The sequence below is a fragment of the Triticum aestivum genome, chromosome 2B (genome assembly GCF_018294505.1).
Source record: "Triticum aestivum cultivar Chinese Spring chromosome 2B, IWGSC CS RefSeq v2.1, whole genome shotgun sequence".
NCBI lineage: Eukaryota > Viridiplantae > Streptophyta > Magnoliopsida > Poales > Poaceae > Triticum > Triticum aestivum.
Genome location: NC_057798.1, coordinates 729405693 through 729426904, shown reverse-complemented (window position 1 = coordinate 729426904; position 21212 = coordinate 729405693).

Here is a 21212-nt window from a genome sequence, read left to right as displayed (position 1 = left end):
CGACTAAGACACTGCTGTGTTTTGCTCTCCTGCTGCCCGGAGAAAAGCCCGGATCTGCATCAACCCTCTGCCGGCCTTCGACATGGAAGGTTGGATCAACTCTGCTATTCGGGCAGCAGCTGTGAGGTTCTGAATCGGAGTACAGTATACCTTGGGTGGAGGCGGGAAAGCTGTCGTCGACTGGACTCAGGGACCCGCTCCCAAACTGATCATCGAGAGCACACTGAAGGTTATCCAGTCGAGTGCGCGCAGCCAAATTAGCTATGTGCACCTCCTCCAAGGCCCGAGCCTCGGGGGTTTCTCCAACGCTGGGCCTGTGGAGTGCATCCATGTTGTAGCGACGAAGTTCTTCCCTCTGCAGTGAAGAGAGGGGTTTGGGTCGGTACTCCTCATGGACGCGCGACGGATCGCCGCCTCCATCTCCGCCGTCCTCTCGGCGGAAACCAGGTGGACTGTGAGGTCCGTCGACCATCAAGACTTCGGCCGCAGGGTCTCTGCTATCACACTTGGATGCGGTCTCCGCGGAGCCAGTCGACAGATCGAACAGGCCGTGGAGAGTTTCATCGGGCTCGATTGTCGCGACTTGATGGGTGGCCGAACGCCGAGCCACCATGTGCTTCACCCACCGCTGAAGTCGCGATTGACCGGTTCACTTGCGGCGGCAAACAGTGCGACGGGAAAACACCATCGGAGCCGACTGATACTGAGTCGACCACTGCCGGAGAAGGACGCCGCGAACGCACGCGTGGAAGTGCATCGCCCGTCGGACGGGGAGCGCCTCAATGTCCAAGGGAGCTTCTTGAAGCCATGCGGAGTCGTCGGCGATGAAAATGAGCGCACCGAGATGGATCTCGCGGCCCTCAGCCAATCCGCTGCCAGACACCATGATGATGATGATTGGTAAAACTTGCAACTTCACCAACAAGTCGCTAAGACACCTGCCCCACGGTGGGCGCCAACTGTCGTGGTCCTAAGACTGATAGTAGAAAGGGGGCTAGGTATGGAGAGGCAAGATCTCAGCTATGGTGAAGGTGTACACACGAGGTTTACGAGTTCAGGCCCTTCTCAGTAGAAATAACAACCCTACGTCTTGGTGCCCGGAGGCGGTCGATTGGATTATGTGTGTGGTCTTACAGAGGGTGCGAACCCTTGTGCTGGAGGAGGGGGGTGGCTTATATAGAGTACGTCAGGACCTCCATCGCCCTCCATTACAAGGGACTTAATGTACATAAAGTAGGGGCGTTACTGGTAACGCCATACTTAAGTGTTGTTAATGACCTTAAAGACTACGGAGTGAACGCCTTCCCGTTGCCATGCTGAGTGATTCCTGGTCTTCGGTAGGTCGAGTGATTCTCTGGATGGTCGAGTGACGATAGAGAGGAGGACTCCCGAGTGACATGATTGTCGAGTGGATTGCACTCGACATCTTCGACTGGGGCCCCTTGCCATCTCTTGGACTTCTTATCTTCTAGGGTAGTGACCTTGGGTAGGCCGTATAGGTCAGGCCTATGACCCTACCCTAGGTCTGTATCCTCGTCAGACACTGCATTAGAACCACCATGAGCAATGACACTGCCACCTTACTCGGAGTCCTCGTCCACGTCCTCGACGTCGTCCTTGTCCCTCTTCCTCTTGGCCGATACTTCTTTGCTTGAACCGCACACTTGGCTCTTGCTCTTCATCCAACCCTTGTAGATATTGAAACAAAGGTAGCCATCCATTGCAGCATAGTGGATGTGGTCTATATCTAGTACATTCCACGGCCATGCATGACGATGAAACATGTACAGAGGTTTCTCCAGTTTACCGTATGAAGGATGAACCATGGCTCCTACCAGGGTCAGCATTGAAGGCTGACCACTGGAGGGCTGCAGCCGATTCTTCTGGAGGTTGAAGAGGTTGTCTACAACGAGGCCTATCCGACCCAGGGCTCTTTCGTCGTTCATAAAGTCTACACTAACGAATTTGACTAGGCTGCTCTTGAGGAAGTTCTTAAAATCCTGGCATTCAACATTGGCATGGCATATGTGGTAGACCAAGCATAAGTCATGCACGCAAACCAGGATCATGGAGGGCTTCTTCTTCTCTTCCTCCTTTAGATCCTTCTCTCGTCCTAGGACTATGGTGTACTCAACATCTAGCCCAGCGACCCAGTCATCATTTGAGTTTTCGAACATGTGTCTAAAGCGAGCAAGGCATCCTTTCACCGTTGCGGAAGAGCGGGTGTAGATGACGTCGAACTCATCGCCGGTGATGGTTGTAACCTTGTACTCACCGCCGATCATGGAGATTTGGGACGCCACTGATTTGGGAGGAGGGTTAGGATTAGTGGAACTGCCTAATGTGAAAGGACGGGACGACTAGGAGCGAACTGCCGTAATGTTAAAGGATGTCCGGGGACGAGTAGGAGTGAACTACCAGCGTGCGAACAGCAGGGTAGTGGCTTTCCATTCTCCCATGATACGGGCTTCTGAGAGACCTTGGATCTGAGATCAAACGGTTGCATGGCGTGATTCTCGACCTATGGGTGAATATCCTATCCTAGAGGGTTATTCTGCAAATTTTCAGCAACTTAGCATGCGACCGTTGGATCTCAGATCCAAGGGCTGCGAGCAGCCCGTATCATGGTCGCGCCTACCACGACCGTCGCCTCGCTCGCGCGGTTGTGCCATTGGAGATTTAACATGGTGCGTTAGGCTATCTGATGTTGGCATGTCATACATAGTCATCACTTATTCACTCATACTACAACAAGGTTAGCCATAAGGTTGGCTATAAGTGTATTTTTTTACTTCTCTCTATCTCTTTCTTCATAGTATTTATTGCATTTTCCAAGGAGTGACCTCTTCCAATGAAATGGTGCTTAGATGAGGTGCTAAGGGCATTAAATGGCTTAGCAATCAAGTCCCTAATGCATAGACGCTTAGTTTTTTGTTGCTAAGTTTTCTTCATTTAATTTGCTATAGACTCACAATTGTCTGTTCACCTAGGTACACGTGCTTAGCACCATTTCTTCCTTGGGTCACCAAACTAGTCTCTCTCTTCTCAATTAACTTGGCACATCAAACTTTATGCCTATGTAGCAAGCTTAGCACCTGTAGGAGCAAGTAAGTACAATAGTGGGCTATAAGCCCGCTTTACATGGCATTTTTGCATATGTGGAGGAAAGAGGCAAGGAAAAAGTGGAGAAGTGCGCTCTCATGCAAGAGCCAGCCTCTACATGGTGGAGCATTGGGAGAGGCACCTGTATGGAGGTGGTCAGGAATCGGGAGACTCACACCGGTCGTAGCGCCACAGTTAAAATGATAATGGCAAGTCAAATCATGGGGCCCCACCTGTCCAGTAGTAACTCACTGTCAAATCACACAGCCCTATGTTTGCAGCAACCTACTCCCTCATCTTCTCACGTCTCTGTCGAATCGGCTAGGTGGAGTTGCCCCACCTACCGCGCAAGAAAAGCCCCACCCTTATCTTTTAAATAGTACAGTATACTAATTTTGTATCCATGGATTGCTCCATGGAGCAAAGCCTCAAGAAAATGGCGGTACACATGTACGGATTATACAGCACGCCCGTCGCATTCGCGTTGCACCCCACACGGTCGGTCGGTCTGGCACGCTGCTCTCCGAATGGAACGCACATCATATTGCGTTTGCACACACATGTGGGACCGCAAATTAGAACCGACCATAGGCACACTCCCCGGCCCCGCAAGTCGGGTGACTAAATTGAAGAGAGAGACGAGCGATAGTACTAGAGAAGTGTTGTACTACGTTGGTGCCTGGAGGATCCCTACAAGACACGGAAGATCAGTTCGTCCATGCATGTGACCAGACTCCAGCAGGCACGCTTGGATTAGCTATCGTCTACATATCGTGAAGGCTGTGTTGTACATGGCTGTATTTCTGGTGAGAAATCTAAAAATAGTTTCTTGTCATCTCGGAAATTTAGGTGTCATGTGCTTCATATCACTTCGAGGGGTAAACAGCGACAACTGAGTTGGGCTAGTCATTGGGGGCACATGCACGAAGACTACTCGGCTGCCATCTAGGTCAAGCCGGCTATGTTAATTAGGACATCTATCGACGGACTCCTTTTCTATGAGTTTATCTTTAATTTGAGGTTTGATCCTCGTCTAGTTTGTCCGTCGGGATTCATGTTGTCTCCTTTGGGCAGCGAGGTTCTGATTTCTTGTCATGTGGCATTTTTTTGTGTTATATATTATAATCCAGTGCTTCAGATCAAAATGATGACAACTGCGCCTCCGGGGCACGTGCATGAAGACTTAGTACAACACTTCTCTAGTACTATCGCAATGGAGAAGAGGGAGAGGCGAGACTGTGGTTTTGCAATGGATATAATGGAGCGGAGAGAAGGTGGGTTTGCAATTGAGAAGAGGGAGAGGAGCGTGCAGCAGCGATTTAGGATTGGACGAGAGGGCCGGCGCGCTGTGAGTGGATCAAAATCAAAATCAATTTACCCTTCAATTAAGAAAGCGACCCCACATTAACTAGTCTCCCTTTTATTCTGGGTCATAATTGACATGCATTCACATTTTGCTTGTCAAATACAGTACGTGGTCAAACTTGGACCCAAAATATGCAAAACAAAAAAATACTTCCAAGACCAGCGCCGCTCTTCCGCTCTTCTCCTCTTAAACCACCGCCGCTCCTCTCCTGTTCCAATCTAAATCCAGCGCCGCACCTCTCCTCTTCCATTTCAAAACCACCGCCCCTCCTCTCCTGTTCCAATCCAAACCAGCATCGCTCCTCTCCTATTCTAATCCAAAACCAGCGCTGCTCCTCTCCTCTTCCATTCAAAAACCACCGCCGGTGAGTGAAGGTGCTGTGGAGAAGTAGACCGATGGAGGAGTACAACCGATACGTGAGGATCGCAGACGGCGACCTTGTGAAGCTAGCTAGGATGTTGGAGGTATAGTCTTGGTTTGACAACAAGGACCAACTAGCGGAGATGGCGACATCCATGGCCAAATATCTGCAATAGAGCGAAAAGGTGGCGATACTCCCAGAGGTAGCCGCACAGGAGTACATAGAGCTGCTCCTCTGGGCCATGGAGCAAATAGATTCACCGAATCCGATCGTGAGGGAGCGGTGGTGGGAGTATCGATCCTAGATGTTGCATCCACCAGAGATTGAAGGATCGAGCATCTACAGGGTGCCGTTTGTGAGGGTGTCATGCCAGAGCGAGCTGATGGAGTCTTCGTCGACCAAACCCAACTGCAAGAGGAGAAAACCAGTTGGCCCGACAATGCTTCCCCGCCATCCTCTCCCTCGTCGTTCACATCGTCTCAGGGGGCGGCTGTCTGCTGCCGAGGAATAGGAGAGGACTGCCCCCTAGCCTGATAGTCGGGCAGGTTGTGTATTGTCAGGAGGAGCTTAGGGTTGTCAGTATTTGTAGGTTGGGAATTGTGTTTTGGGTTGTGTATTTTGAGAGTACTTTCAGATATGAATGTCTTTTGAATTTTAGATTTGCAGTATTGAGCATATGAAGTATTTTATGAATTCTAGAGATATATTTTTAGCACTTATAAATGTAGTTTCATAGGAGTATAAAAGTGCAGACAATGTGATTCTCAGAGAAGAAACTGTAAGTTCAGTTTCAGATAAGAAACTGCAACTTTCAGAGGCAGAGCATTTAGATTAACACAACCTTTTCAAATAGGGTTAACATCATTTTGGAAGTTTTATTCATGGTCAAAAATGGCAGCCAGTTAACATCATGTTGATCAACATTCATGCATAGCACATCTTCATATGATGCACAGTCAAAAAGATATGCTATTTTCAAAATGCCCACACAATGTCGAGTGTGCGAAACACAGAGGAAACGAGGGACGATGTTTTGGCAAGTGTTGGATGTGGTGTGCGTAGATGACAATGGGGACCCACATGTCAATAAAGGCAAAGGCAAAAAAATTGGAGATATTTTCCCTGCACAGGTGGAATCAAACCCGGGCGGAACAGCTGTCGGGTAGTGTCACTTGGCCACTAGGCTAGTTCAGTAGTTTCGTTACTAATAAGGCACTTCCTCAGGTGGTCGGATCCCCTCCTACGCCTTTGTGCGCTCACCGCGACGCCGCTGTTTGCCGTTGTGAACATGCTGAACAAATGAGAGGAATCTAGAGAGGACTGTATGTGGAGAGGCGGACAGTCGGGACCCACCAGGTCTATGGCCGTACGCAAGCAAGTGCCTCATCGAAAAAATACTTCCTCCTAATGCTATACTGACGTTGGGGCCCACGGGTTTGTCAACATAGTTACATTTTTTAGGTGCTTCAATGTAGTTACTATAGGAGATAAATTCACAACGAAGCTGGGGAGCTGACTTGTATCATTTATTATCACTGTGGCAGCAAGTATCAACTGGCTGTTGGGCTGCCCCGTCTAGGCTTTCTTTTTTAACATGCGCAACCCATGACATGTCGATTTGTATTTTCTTGCGGGTCGTCATGTATCGACCGGCCTATGGACCTCCCATCTGAGGTTTTATTTTTCCTGAAACATCGGCAGCCAAATTTATGTATTTTTTTGAAGAAAGCGTAGAGGTCTATTCTATTTTTCTATATAATAATAGGAAAACCTGGTCCAACTTATGTTTCCCTTCTAACTATATTATATATTTAACATATTTTATATGTTCTTATATATTATTTTTGTTGTCATCATATATTTAACAGATACTTACATATGTAAGAAAACTATATCCCACATCTTATTAACTTATAAAAATAATTTCTTAACAATAAAATCCTAGATTTTTTTGGCACGAAAATCCTAGTGATTGTGTACAAAAGCTTGGTAAGATTTAAGGACAAATGTAATAATAAATCACTTATTATTTAAATATATTTATAACAAAATGTTGAGCCCCTGTTTAGTTTTTGATAACATTGCTGGCCCAACCCAACATTATAATTAGAATTAGCCCAGGAAAATCGTGTATTTCGAGAAAGTGCAAATGGCCTGTAATTTTTTAGGAAAAAAATAAATGGGTCGCATGGAAGCTACGTTATTTATTCATCCAGCCCAGTTAATGGACTGTAATTCAAAAAAAAGATCAAATTGATTGTCAATTCTACCCGACAAAAAAGGCTATAAATTCTAAAAAAATGGGTTGAATACATGCCACATTTTTGGAGGCTGAAATGTGGGCCAATAGGTCAAAGCCAACGCAAGTCGTTGTCAACTTAGTCAACAAATGATTCTGACATCGTTAGCTGTTGGATTTACATACAACGACCGACATCCATCTTCAATCTCTCGTCTTCTTCATCCAGCGCCGCTGGGACCACCTCCCGCATCTTGCTGCTAGCAGCTCTGCTTAGCACACTTCGCTGTGAAGCGCTAATCCATCGTTGGCCAGGCCATCCCTCCACCCCTCCACACTTCCTGTTCTTCTCCACCGTCTGCCGAACCACACCGCACCAAAACCAGTTAACCCTCGTACACCTCTCCGTCTGTGACTCTACTCCCGCATCTTCCCATCTCTGGCTCGTTGCTGTCCGGGGACTCGCCGTCGTCCACCACCTTGGATGCGCTCGGCGCAACATGGTCAACATGGTCAACGAATGACACCATTGGAAGTAGACTGTGCGTGGAGAGGCTGACAGCTGGGTCCACGGCCGCATACAGGGAAATGCCTCATTATTACGCGCAAAATAATGATTCCTCCACCTGACAGCTGGGACCCATCGAAAGGGCCTCTGTATTTCGTGAAAAAAATGTTCCCCCCGCTGACAGGTCGGACCCACCAGCTATATCTTTGCATGTAAGGAAGTGCCTCCTTATTACGCACAAAAATGAATACCCTTGCTAGCTGGGACCCACCATAGTGGGAGACTGACTTGTGGGCCAACTAACTTGATGGGGACGGAGGGCTTTGTCAACTTAGTCAATATGAATGATTCTAGCTCCAGTGACCGTACGATGTCCATCCAACGGCGTAGTGCTTCTTCAACCTCTGGTCTTCTTGCTCCAGCCGCCCAAACCAGCGCCGGTCGTGTCGCGTGCTCCTGCCTCCCGTGGCTGGCTGTGATGCCGCGGAGGCCTCACCTCCCCCTACTACTCCCATCGCTGGCCAGGCCATCCCTCTACTCACCCACACCCCCTGTTATTCTGCGGCGACGACAACCTCACACCGCAGCCGAACCAGTGAACCCTCATACTCCTCTACGCGTGGGCATTCACTGTCGCGTCTTCCCCGGCTCCGCGTCTTCCCCTTCTTAGGCCTCGCCCTCGTCCACTGCCCTGGTGCTCTCGGTGCGGCGTGGTCAACATGGTCAAGGAACCGCTCGCTGTCATTCCAAGAGGCCTTTAATGGAGCAGGGAAGGCGGTCGACGGCCCCGCTCGCTATCATTCCAAGAGGCCGGATTGTCTAGGAGGGGGCGGCCGAGCACTGCCTCGGCCTCTTTATAAAGAGGGGAGCGAGAGGAACGGTGCCTCTCAATCCTTCGCCATCTTCCTCTCTCCATTCCTGCTTTCTTTCTTCTTCCGTCATGGCGAGGGGGCGTGGCGATGCTTCATCAGTGGCAACGAGGGTTTCAGCCAGACAACGCATCACTCCTCCCCAGGAACTTGTAGCGGCGGAGCCGGCCTCTAGAGGGAGGGGGAGGGGGCGAGGCCGAGGCCGCCGTGGAGCTCGGGGGAGAGGAGGACCGGGAAGTAGATCCGCCTCGCCCCCTCCAGCAGCCCTTCCTCCGATGGAGGGCCATGCTGGGGATAATCCCTGCGAATACTTCGTCAGGCTGCGCCATCCACCATGACGTAGCCTTCGCCTCCCGACCCCGTTTGCGCGGGAGATGGAGCTGGATCCGCCGCAGGCACTGCGGCTACACATGAGGGGTTGCGGGAACAGCGGCACGTGGGTCGATGTCGAGTTCCCTGCCCCCACGTCATGTATCTTCACAGAGGGTGGAAGACCTTCGCTCGCCTCCACAGCTTGACGGACGGGCTCGCTCTCCATTTTAAACTAATGGAGGGTGGCCTCCTCTCCGTCAAGATCTTCGGGCACTTCGGGACCCGCATGAGGTGCTGCGTAGAGAGCTCCTCGACGATGAAGAGTCCTCCTCAAGCGAGAGTGGCGAGGAAGATAACGGCAGCGACGACGAGGGCAGCGGGCGGCAGGATGACGGGTCCGACTAGGCATCGGGGGTCGCTCCGAGCGGCACCGGCGGCCCCATCATCCGTGTCACCGACTCCTTGAACTTCTCGGGGTCGCCTCCTTGGGCGGCCGGCGTTGGGAGGCTGCAGAAGAGGAAGAGGACGAGCGGCGAGGCCGTCAAGTCGGAGTACGCGGACACCAATGCCTTCGTCGTGTGTTGGCGTCCTGCTGCCTCGTCTTCGAGCTCTGCCTCCGGCGCCGCCATCACCATCCATCCCTCGGACGGCCGTCGAGATATCCTCTTGGTGTCTTCTGCCACTCATAGCTCGCCTAGGCGCCCCTTTTGCCCTTTTGCCTTCTGGTTCCATTTCCTGAGGAGAGGGACAAGAAAGGGATTACAGGAACCTTGTGTATTTTTAGTCCCGTAAGCCTTCAGGCCTTTGTTAGCTTTATGACTCGTATTCCCCTTGTTCATGTTTTTCACTTTGCTTGGACTGTACTTGTACGGGATATTTTTAATGAAAAAGGGATGTTTGCCGGGATTATGTTCGTGGGAGAAACCCACGACAAGGGGTGAATCCTTGTCATCTTTCTAGACAAACGTTTTTTTTCGACAACAGGCCTTGCCGTCTCCCCACCTCGCTTGACCTTTCCCATGCTCTCGGCGGGGGAAAGGATGAGGTGGGCTTAGGCCCTCGCTTGCTTCCTCTACTGCCGCGGCTACGATGAGATTCAGACCCAGGAAGTAATCCTTAGGTGCCGAAAAAAGGGAGCACGGTAGCTCAGAGATAGGACGGGGTTTCACGCGTCCTAGTCCATAATGAAACGCATGATAGGGAATATAAAACTTATCTGGATCTGCAGCCCCCGGCGATCTTGGCTTGCCGTGGAGAGATCCTCATTTTTTGCAACTCCTGGCGATTCTGGCTTGCCGGGGCTCGGGCGCCGGTTCGTTCCCTTCCTTCCAAAATAGCTCGACAAGAATACTTATGTGCCATGTGAACCAAAGAAGACAGGGAAGGACAAAGACGCACACCCAACCTCTAGGGTAGGGGTTAGTTGCCGCCAAGCACTATCAACCCTAACCAAGGAAGAGACTCAACCTAGCATGCATGCTATAACTTAGGGTGCCAGCGCTTCGTTTATTTATGCTCAGGGTCTGCGCCTGGCTTTGTACAAAGGGTCACATGCCTTGCCGGCAAGGCTTGTACAAAAGGATAGCTTGCCGGGAGGCCCGGCAGCCGCGCCTTATGGGTAAAACTTGCGAATATGCTCGATGTTCCAGGAATTGCTCACTAGGACGGCATCTTCGGTCTCCAGGCGGACTGCGCCGGGCCTGGTGACTCACATTACCCGATAAGGGCCTTCCCACTTTGGGGTCAACTTGTTGGAATTCTTGGTCGACTGAACGTGCCGAAGAACAAGGTCGCCTTCCTCAAAACTACGGGCATGAACCTTGTGGCTATGGTAGCGGCGCAAAGCTTGCTGGTAGTGTGCTGCTCTCACAGCCGCCCGGAGATGATCTTCCTCGAGGAGCGTTGCGTCATCCTGGCGCAGTTGCTCTTGCTCAAGCTCATCATAAGCAAGCACTCGAGGTGACCCATATATGAGTTCCGTGGGGAGAACTGCTTCGGCCCCGTAAACCAGGGCAAAGGGTGTCTGGCCGGTGGCTCGATTTGGCGTCATTCTGATCGACCAAAGAACTGCCGACAACTCCTCAATCCAGCGTCTTCCGCTTTTGTGCAGCCTGTCAAAAGTCTTTGTCCTCAAGCCTCGCAGGACTTCAGCGTTTGTTCTCTCCGCTTGGCCGTTGCTCCGTGGATGCACCACGGAGGCAAAACAGACCCTGCTGCCGAGATCCTCAATGTACTACATGAAGGCATGGCTTGTGAACTGCGTGCCATTATCGGTGATGATCCTGTTGGGTACTCCAAAATGGCAAACTAGTCCCTTGAAGAACTTGATGGCTGACTGCACCGTCACCTTCCTCACTGCCTCCACCTCTGGCCACTTTGTGAACTTGTCGATGGCAACGTACAAGTACTCAAAGCCCCCGACGGCGCTGGGGAAGGGGCCCAAGATGTCGAGTCCCTAGACCGAGAAGGGCCAGGAGAGAGGGATGGTTTGAAGGGCTTGAGCTGGTTGATGAAGCTTTTTCGAATGGAACTGGTATGCTTCACACTTGGTTACTAGTGTCGTCGCATCCTGGACGGCGGTGGGCCAGAAGAAACCCTGCCGGAAAACCTTGCCGGCAAGGGCCCTCGACCCTATGTGTGAGCCACATATGCCTCCATGTATCTCTGCCAACAGCTTTAGTCCTTCCTCCCGGGAGATGCACATCAACTTCACCCCATTCGGTCTTCTTCTGTATAGCATGTTATCAATGAACTGGTATAGAGCAGACCGGCGGGCTACTCTTTCTGCCTCTTCCTGCTCCTCAAGAAGCTCTCCTTTTTGAAGGAATTGAACGGTGTGTTGTGCCCATGCTGGAGCCTGTGGCTCGACAGCAAGGACCAAAGGCGTCTCTTCTGCCGTAGGGGCAGCCGCCTCCATGGCCATGACCTGAGGCCCTGCCGGAGTCGGTTGTCCTGCAGCAGGATTGGCATCCACGGCAACATCTCCACCGGTGGCTCCGGGGAGCTCGGTGGGGAAGTACTTGCCGGGTCCTAGCTTCCTTCACTTGTTCTGCCCAGTCGACGGCTGAACGAACGGTTGAGTTAACTGAAGCACAAGAGTACCTGGTTCCACAGGTAGCTTGAGGGCGGCGCGCTTTGACAGGTATTCAGCAATGTCGTTCTCCGCTCGAGGGACGTGCTCCGCTTGTATACCATCAAAACACTCCTCCAGTTTCCTCACTTCATCCACATAGGCTTCCATCAGAGTGCTTTGATAATCTTTGTTGACCTGTCTGACGACGAGTTGCGAATCGCCCCTGACGATGAGCTTTTTAACTCTGAGGTCTGCCGCGATCCTGAGACCGGCGAGCAAACCTTCGTATTCGATGGTGTTGTTGGTTGACATCTCCCAGGGAAAGTACTTTTGGATGACGTACTTGAGGTGCTCCCCGGTGGGTGCGACAAGCAGCACACAAGTACCGGTGCCTTGCAGCGAGAAAGCCCCATCAAAGTACATGATCCAGTCGCTACTTGTTTCATCACCGGGGAGAGTGGTCTCTCGTACCTCTTCGTCAGGTGTCGAGGTCCATTCGGCAAAAAATTCCGCCAAGACTCTGCTCTGGATTGTCGAGGTGCTTTCGAACTTCAAGCCGAAACTCGACAGCTCTAGGGCCCATTCCACGATCGTTCCTGTTGCATCTGGGTTATGTAGTATCCGTTGCAATGGAAGGCGGGTAACCACGGTGATCTCGTGCGCCTGGAAGTAGTGGTGCAGCTTCCTCGAGGCCATAAGGAGGCCGAAGAGCAAGTTTTGCACACCTGAGTACCTCGACCTAGCCCCCTGTAAGAGGGAGCTGACGAAGTAAACTGGGTGCTGGACCACCTTCTTCTCTTGCATCACTTCACCTGGCCACACGGGTCCTGTCGCACCGGTGTCAGGCTTGCCGGGATCGAGTTCTGCCGGGGACTCAGTCCTGCCGGGATCGAGCCCTGCAGGGGAGGGTTCCGACCCGTCAGCCATTGGTTCTACCACCGCTGCCGTTTCCTCGTCAACCTGTCTCCATGCCACCAATGCGGCGCTAACCACTTGATTTGTTGCCGCTAGGTATAGCAGCAACGGCTCTTGCAGTTTAGGCGCAACTAGCACCTAGGCAGAGGAAAGGTACTTCTTCAAATTTTGCAACGCTGCCTCGGCCTCCGGGGTCCACTCTACCGGGCCCGTCTTCTTTAGGATCTTGAAGAAGGGGAGGGCACACTCTGCGGACTTGGAGATGAATATGTTCATGGAGGCAACGCAGCCAGTGAGCCGACACACATCCTTGATCCGCTTGGGCGCCTCAATTTGCTCGATAGCCTTAATCTTGTCGGGCTTGGCCTCAATCCCGCGCTGCGACACAAAGAACCCGAGAAGCTTGCCGGATGGGACACCGAAGACACACTTCTCAGGGTTCAATTTGAGGTTAATCTTGTGCAGGTTCCCAAAGGTTTCCTCCAGGTCTTGCACGAGCGTTGCTTTGTCCTTGGTTTTGACCACTATATCATCCATATAAGCTTCCATATTTCTATGTAGCTAGGGTTCAAAACCGATCTGGACTGCTCTTGCAAACATTGAGACAGCACTCTTCAACCCGAAAGGCAACCGTAAAAAGCAATACGTACCACATGGGGTGATGAACGCTGTCTTTTCTTCGTCTTCTTTTGTCATGAAGATCTGGTGGTATCCCGAGTAGGCGTCGAGGAATGATAACAGGTCACACCCTGCCGTGGAGTCAACAATCTGGTCGATGCGCGGTAACAGGAAAGGATCCTTTGGACAAGCTTTATTGATGTCTGTGTAATCAATACACAGCCTCCACTCCCCGTTTGCCTTGTGCACTACTACCGGATTGGCCAACCACGTCGGATGGAGCACTCCCCTTACCAGGCTTGCCGCCTCTAGCTTCCTAATTTCTTCCGTGACGAACTCTTGCCTCTCCAGAGCTTGCTTCCTGACCTTCTGCTTGACGGGCCGCGCATGAGGACAGCCGGCAAGGTGGTGCTCAATCACTTCCCTGGGAACGCCGGGGATGTTGGAGGCTGGCCATGCAAACACACCGACATTCGCCCGCAAGAAAGTGACGAGCTCGCTTTCCTATTTGCTGTCAAGGGTGGAGCTTATGACGAAAGAACCACCCGTGTCGTCCTCCTTTATGGGCACCCTCTTAGGCTTTAGCGGCGCAGCTCTGGGGTTCTTTCTCCTGTCGGCGGAGCTCTCTGGCACATCCTCGACGGCAGCACAACACCCCGAAGAGGTGCGCTTGCCGGAGTGGATGCAAGGGGTCTTGCCGATCTTCTTCCCTCCCGGGGCTCTGTCGGCAGGAGCAGGTGCCTTGGCGGTAGCTGCTGCAACCGCTTCCTGGTAGAGTTGGTCGGCACAAATTAGCTGCTGCAATGGTGATGATGTTCATTGGCCCGGGCATCTTCAACATGTTGTAGGCGTAATGCGAAGCTGCCATGAACTTGGCTAGTGCCGGGCGGCCGAACATCCCGTTGTATGGCAAGGGGATTTCGGCTACATCAAAAACAATCCTCTCCATTCTGTGATTCAGCTTGCCCCCGAAGGTCACAGGCAGCATGACCTTTCCCTTCGGCTGGCTCCTCCCCGGGTTAACCCCTTGGAAAGTGCCTATTTCCTCGAGGTCTCCATCAGGGATCTGCAGCTTTTTGACCATGGCAGGCGAGATCAGGTTCAGGCCGGCCCCACCGTCGACCAACATCCTTGTCACCTTGAGGTTGCGGATCGTTGGGGAAACCAACAATGGCAAACACCCGACCGCAGTAGTGCGGTCAGGGTGGTCCTCAGTATCAAAGATGATGGGCATACTGGACCATTTCAGCGGCTTCCGCGCGTCGAACGATGGCTCCACTTCTATGATCTCACGCGCCCACTTCTTGAGCTGGCGGTGGGATGTATGCAGCGAGGCGCCACCATCGACGCACATGGCCTCTGTGGCTTTCTGGAACTCGTGATTGCCGGACTCGTCGTCCCCGTCGTGATCATCATCTTCTTGTTTCTTGTCGCGGCCCCTAGCGGGCCTCTCCTGCTGACTCTCCTTGCCGCGGTGGCCTCCTGGGTCGCCACGTTTCTTGCCGGGCCCCTCGGCACCGTCTTGGCCCTTCTCCTTTTCCCGCCGCTCATACTCGGCCTTCTGCTTTTCAGCAAGCAGCTCTACTTGCCGGCAGTGCTGGAGGTCATGGCCCTTGGTGCGATGGATCTTGCAATACTGCTTGTCGGAGCCTCCTGGCTTGTCGGCAGCCTCCAAGGCCCGGCAGGCGACACACCCGGCAACCTCCTTGCCGGGGTCGCTCGCCTTGTTCTTCTTGGTGGCGCCGGTGTCGTCGGATCCCTCGACGGCAAGCACGGCCTTGACCTTGCGTTTCCTGTTACGGCACCGGCCCTTCTTTGCTGGGGTGGTGATATCGCCGGTGGAATCGGTTTCCGCACCGGCATCTTCACCGGGGTACTTCCTTCCCTCTTCAGTGCGAGCGCATCGGTCGGCCAGAACATAGAGCTCGGCCACATCCTTAACCTTGTTCATTGCCAGTTCTTCGTGCATCTTGAGATTGCGCCCGTTCTGGTGGAATGCACTAATCACGGCGGCGGGATGAACATCGGGGATGTTGTACTGCACCCGGCTGAACCTCTGGATGTACTTGCGCAGGTTTTCTCCTTCCTTCTGGGGGATGATGTGTAAATCACTCGCCTGGCCATGAGCCTAGTGACCTCCGGTGAAGGCGCCAACAAACTCATGGCACAGATCCGCCCAAGAAGAGATGGAATCCATCGGCAAGTAATTGGCAAGCACCTTATCATCGCGGGCCCCAGCAGCTTGCATCGCGATGGTGTAGATGCTGAGGAATTCCGACGGGTGAGTCTTGCCGTTGTACTTCTCGCCAAAGTCAGGCTTGAAAGTGCGGTGGGAGGGCCATTGGAACAACCACAGCTCACGGGTGAAAGCCGGACATCCCACGTCGTAGGGTAGGCCGCCGTAGCGCCCCAGCGTCGGGTGATCTATGGTGGGCCCTACCCGCCTATCCGACTAGTGGCGCGCGTCGCGTCGGCGCTCGATGGTGGTTCGAGCATCCTCATGAGCCCGCTCACGAAGGACCTGGCGCTGATCGCGGTTGGTTCGTGGGTCGGACGACACGATGGAGGCATCATCACGAGCATCATCATGACAGGTCGTCGCCCGCAGCGGCCGGTGCTGAGGAGGGGAGTACACCGTAGCCGCATCGCCTTAGGCTCGGCCCCTACTAGCAGGGGGTGGCACGACAGAGCGACAACCCATGGGTTTTTCCGGTCGTAGCTCGTCGTCATTGGTGATGCCGACGAGGCTCCGGACGGTGGCCCTCCATTCGTCAAGCTTTTCCGCCATGGGGGGAAAGTCAAGGAGGAGCTGTGCGCGCGCCAGGGCTTCTGCTGGCGTGGGTGGCATCGAGAGTTGAGTGGACCACAATGCGCTTTGACTCCTAACCACGTTAGAAGGAGCCCCATCACGGCTCCGCAACCGCCCACCACCTTCATCGGCGCCTCGGCGTGCACGCTGGCCTTTCTCATCCTGCGAAGGATGCATAGGGCTTTTCCCAGGGCGGCGCCCCGGGCCACCAGCGGGGCGGCGCTGCTCATCATGTATGATTTGAGAGGAGCACGCCGTAGGTGCTGGCGTTGGTGTCTTGGAGGTCGCCGCACCGTCGGTAGGCGGCACGATGACGCACCTGGAGGGCCCCGCACCGCCTGCGGGGGGTCCGACATCCTTTCTTGGGCCGGCGCCGCGCGGATCGTCGCCCGTGGCACCAGCGGTGTCGCCCACCGGGCCCAGACCGCCAGGATAATGCGAGTGTTCATGGACCGCGCCGCGGGTTCTCTCCACGACTGGCCCGCTAATGGCCCGCACCGGCGATGGCAGCCTGGTTCCGGACGAGCGAATCGTGGTGGTCGTCTTCTTCTTAGGAGCCATGGAGATGATGAACTGCTAGGCCTACCCCTAGGCCAGATTCTCACAATTTGCTTCCCCTACCTGGCGCGCCAAAGATGTCGGTGGGAAACGACACCTATGGGATCATTGGAATTCCTTCTGTGGTTGCGGGGGCGCGGAATCGTGAGAAGAGCGGGACTAGTGGATGGAACAAAGGGGATTTACCCAGGTTCGGGCCGCAAAGATGCGTAAAACCCTACAATCCTGCTTTGGTGGTTGTATTAGTGTTCTTGAGCTCTCGAACTAGCTCTGGGTGCTATGAAGTTTCAAAGAGCCGAATCCCCTCTCAGCATGCCATGGCCCTCCTTTTATAGGCAAAAGGGGCTGCAACAGTGGCACACAGGAGGTGGAAAGCGCTACGGTGTTGCAAGGTTATCGCTAGTATTACAGGACAAGATGCATTAAATGCGGGGCTTAGGTGTCCTTCGCTTTATTTGGGAACGGGGGTGAGGCATGTCCCGTCCGTCGCCGCCCCTCCTGGCTTCGACACACGCCCTGGCCAACAACGCATGCAACACCATGTAGGCAGGCAGGCAGCTGAGGTGGCGCGGTGGTGGAGTCTCCTCGAAGGTTTGCATGCTGCCACGCAGGTGCCTGCCCAGCTGGTTGGGTCCGTGGCTGCATATGAAAGGCGGCAGGAACTTGGCTGGTGCGGGCCTGGCAGTGGCCTTGCCGGTGCGCTTGGCGATGGTCTTGCCGGGTGGCCCGGCATGGGTCTTGCCGCGGCGCGTTGGCTTCCCCGGCAAGGATCTTGCCGGGGAGCCCTGTGGGTTTCTTTGGTGAGGATGGTTGCATTCCTATCCTCTCTTGATCTTGATTGCTCTTTTGTCTTCACAAAGATCTGCATGACACCACGGAAGTGCCTCCCAAACCCTGTCCCAATGCGACTGCTCAGCGTAGGTGGGCTCGAAGGTGGCACACTCCGCGGGTGTGGACGGCTGCCCCCGGCAAGGTCCTTGCTGGGGCAACCTGCATCACCCGTGTGGTCTTCGTGGTCTTGGTCCTTCCTTGTGTGCTTTGCTTGTCCTTGTGGCTTTGGCTTTTCTCCGGCTTCCCTCTCTTGCCTTGCTCTCGTGTGGTTGTCGCAGGTGGCTCTGACTGCCCGTGCACAAGTAAAGGGGTCAAAAGCTAGGCCCCTACTTTTGTACACCGACACCGCGCCTTGTTACCCCGAAATATTTAAGATATATCTTTGTCTCGTCATGCTCCGACAACTCCATCCATCTCTACCACACCTTGCTATTCCGAAATTACAACGCGCGCGAAAACTCCCACCTCCTGTGAAATCCCGACACGTGAAATGCCCGTGGTACCCCTGAACCGAAAGAAGCGCCTCAAATCGGTGGGGGTAATTTCATAACTTACCCCACATTTCAGACAAGCGCGTCCCTAAGCCATGGTTCCCCACTGCCATCCCATCCGCCCACCCATTCATACACCGAGGCCGTGAAAATCCGCAACGAAGCCCCACACCCTGCTCCGTCCGCCACCCAGCCCGAGCCTCTTCTCCGACGACGTCATCCACAGCAACACCTCGACGTCCCTCATCCACTGTACCGGATGAGGATCCATCATCGATCTCATGGTCCGGCCGGTTCAACCACACCGTCCTCCACCTCCAAGGAGCTGCCCTGACGTTCCCCTCGTCTCTCGCACCACCTCCATTCCCACACCAGCGTCTTCACCTGCACCGCCGGAAGAGCATCATCATCGCTGTTTCCTCGGATGAAGCTGCGGCCTAATCAGCGCCACCAAAGAGGTTGTACACTAATCGCCGCATTTTCTTCTTGATTCGATCTCACGGTGCTGCTGGCGCTCGGTCCCGAGCCGACATGGCACGGATCCATGCACGGCAGCGTCACCGGCCACTTCCTCCACGACATCGCCCCCTCGGCGGCGATGTACACATTAGTAGGAGTTGCTGCTGCTTTAGCTCTCGCTCGCGCTGCTGCTCTGCTCTTGCTCTCGGTCCCCTGCCTGGTCTGCTCTTGCTATTGCTATTGCTCTTGCTCGCGCTGCTGCTCTCGCTCTTGCTCTTGCTTGCAATGCTGCTCCAATTTAGCTACACTTCAGTCGACTGAATCGACTTTTGGGTCAGTCGATTTTCAGGGGGTGGGGGGGCTCGTCGGGGTGAAGGAATAACCAGCCGCAGCGGGGAGGGGGCCTCACCGGAGAGCTACCCCACTATTTATCTTAGTGTTCAGGGTGGGGGCGGTGCTCACCGGCGGTGGCGGGGCGGTGGCGTGGGGATCGCCGCAGAAAAAGCTCGGCACGGGGGGGCCTAGAGGGATGGACGGGGCGGCGGCGGACCGGCGGTGGGGAGTGTTTTCGGGGCGGGCGGGGCGGTGCACCGCCGGTCGCAGGCGGTGGGGGGCTGCTGTTTGGCCGGTGGTGGCTGGCGGCTCAGGGGGGTGGAGGTTGAAGACGAACCGCAGGCCCTTGATTTTCTATCCAACGGCTGCAAAATCAACTGACTGACGTGTAGCCTCACCTTCCTAGTGCGTTCAGTTTCGACAGCAAAATTCAGTTTCGACAGCAAAATTTAGTTTCGGCAGCAAAATTCAGTTTCGACAGCAAAATTCAGTTTCGACAGTTAAGTTCAGTTTCGACAGTTAAATTCAGTTTCGACACTTAAGTTCAGAGATGAGCGGCTGATGTATTTTACATCTAGCACTTTGTGGTTATGTATTTTACGTCATGTATTGGAGATGCTATTAGAATTCCACTTAGGTTAAAGTTGTTCGTTGTCTCTCTTGTCCTGCTTCAGCCTCGTCGTCGTACAACTCACCGGAGCTGGTCCAACGACGAAACCCTCCATCACAGCGGAGCAGTACCTCGGTCTCCATCTCCAGACGCCTAAGATCTTCTTCACCTCCTACGACAGCAAAGTCAGCCGGAGCATCCTCACCGGACAACCCAATCACGCTGAGATCGACATGGCTTCTCCAAAGAGGTTGTACACTTGTTGCATCTCTTTTTTACTCTACATGTAATATATATTGTCCACTGAGCACACGGATTTGTTCCTTTAGTGTCTCCTTGAAAGAAAAAACGTAGGAATTTTAATTTTCACTTGTCCTCCTTTTCAAATTCCTATTCATGAAGCACAAGACTAAGATATAGTAGCATAATAACATTATAACTGTACATTTTCTTGTGGTTTGGCTTAATCTCACCATGCTTCTTTGCATCCTGTGATCTTCCAATTGTTGTGAATCAAACACCCAGATTGGCAGAAATCCTGTGTTTTTAAATTCTCTGTGTTTGCACGTGCATTCCTATCCTATTCCTGTCTATTTCCTATCTCTGCATTGTTGGAATCCCCCAACTCAAACGAGCCCTTACAGAATTACTTCTCTTACAGATAGTTGTCAAAGAAAACCTTGCATGGTTTGTCCCGCTCCTGCTGCACCGTCGTCCACCCCAGCTCAGCTGCTCCAACGACAGAAGGGTCTAGCACAGCAGGGATCTGGCCTCCAGACTATCTTTCGCCGCCTCAGATCCGGTAGCCATGAAAACTGCATTACCATCATCAACCGAGCATATGACCTCGAGGACTACATGGGTCCGCAAGAGAGGTTGCGCTCTTTCGTGTCTGCTTATGTTATGCATCACTTAATATTACATGCTACTTTATCGTCCTGTTCACCAATTAGACTCTGAATCAGCTCCAAACTAATGGTCAAACTTGAGTTTTTAAATGGTTGTGGGGTACATATCGGGGCCGCAATCAATAGTATCTATCTACTACCTGGTTAATCTCCGGTGTCTACTATGAGTTTCATGTTGGGTGGGAAACAAACAGTAAAGAAGCCATTATCTGTATTTTTTAACTGAAGCCATTATCTGCCTGCTATTATTGGTTTTGGGTCTATCCACAGGTTGCTACCATCACTCTGGATTTATGCATGCACTCCTTACATAATCTCACTATGTTTTATTCCCATGCATGACAGTTATTGTAAACAATGGAACTGAACATGTAGAGCAAAAGAGACGAGCCTTGCGTAGCAATAAAATTTCATGCAGACGTCGCTCCATGGTAGGTGCAAAGGCAGCCCCCCCTCCATGCATTTTGGATTGTAATAGAGAGGAAGATATTTGTTTTGAGGGGGATTCAGAAGGAGAAGACAATTCCTATTTACCCCTGAGGTCTTCGCTCTAACTTGCATGCTGATGTTGGTTATATCATGCATATGGTGTCTTGCATTGCTTACTTTATACATCAAATATGTCATCTGCTTAGTTTAGACATCCTTTGTGCGAATGCCATCTGTTTAGTTTATTCATCATTTATGTGAATTATGCAACGCCATCTTGTTTAGCCAGGCATCATATATGTGAATTTTGCAATGCCATCCTGCTTAGCCAGTCATCTTATATGTAAATTATATCAGGCCATCCTTTTTTTCGTTACATATTACATTTGTCAACAATGTTAGTACATTCAACTTCTCTTCG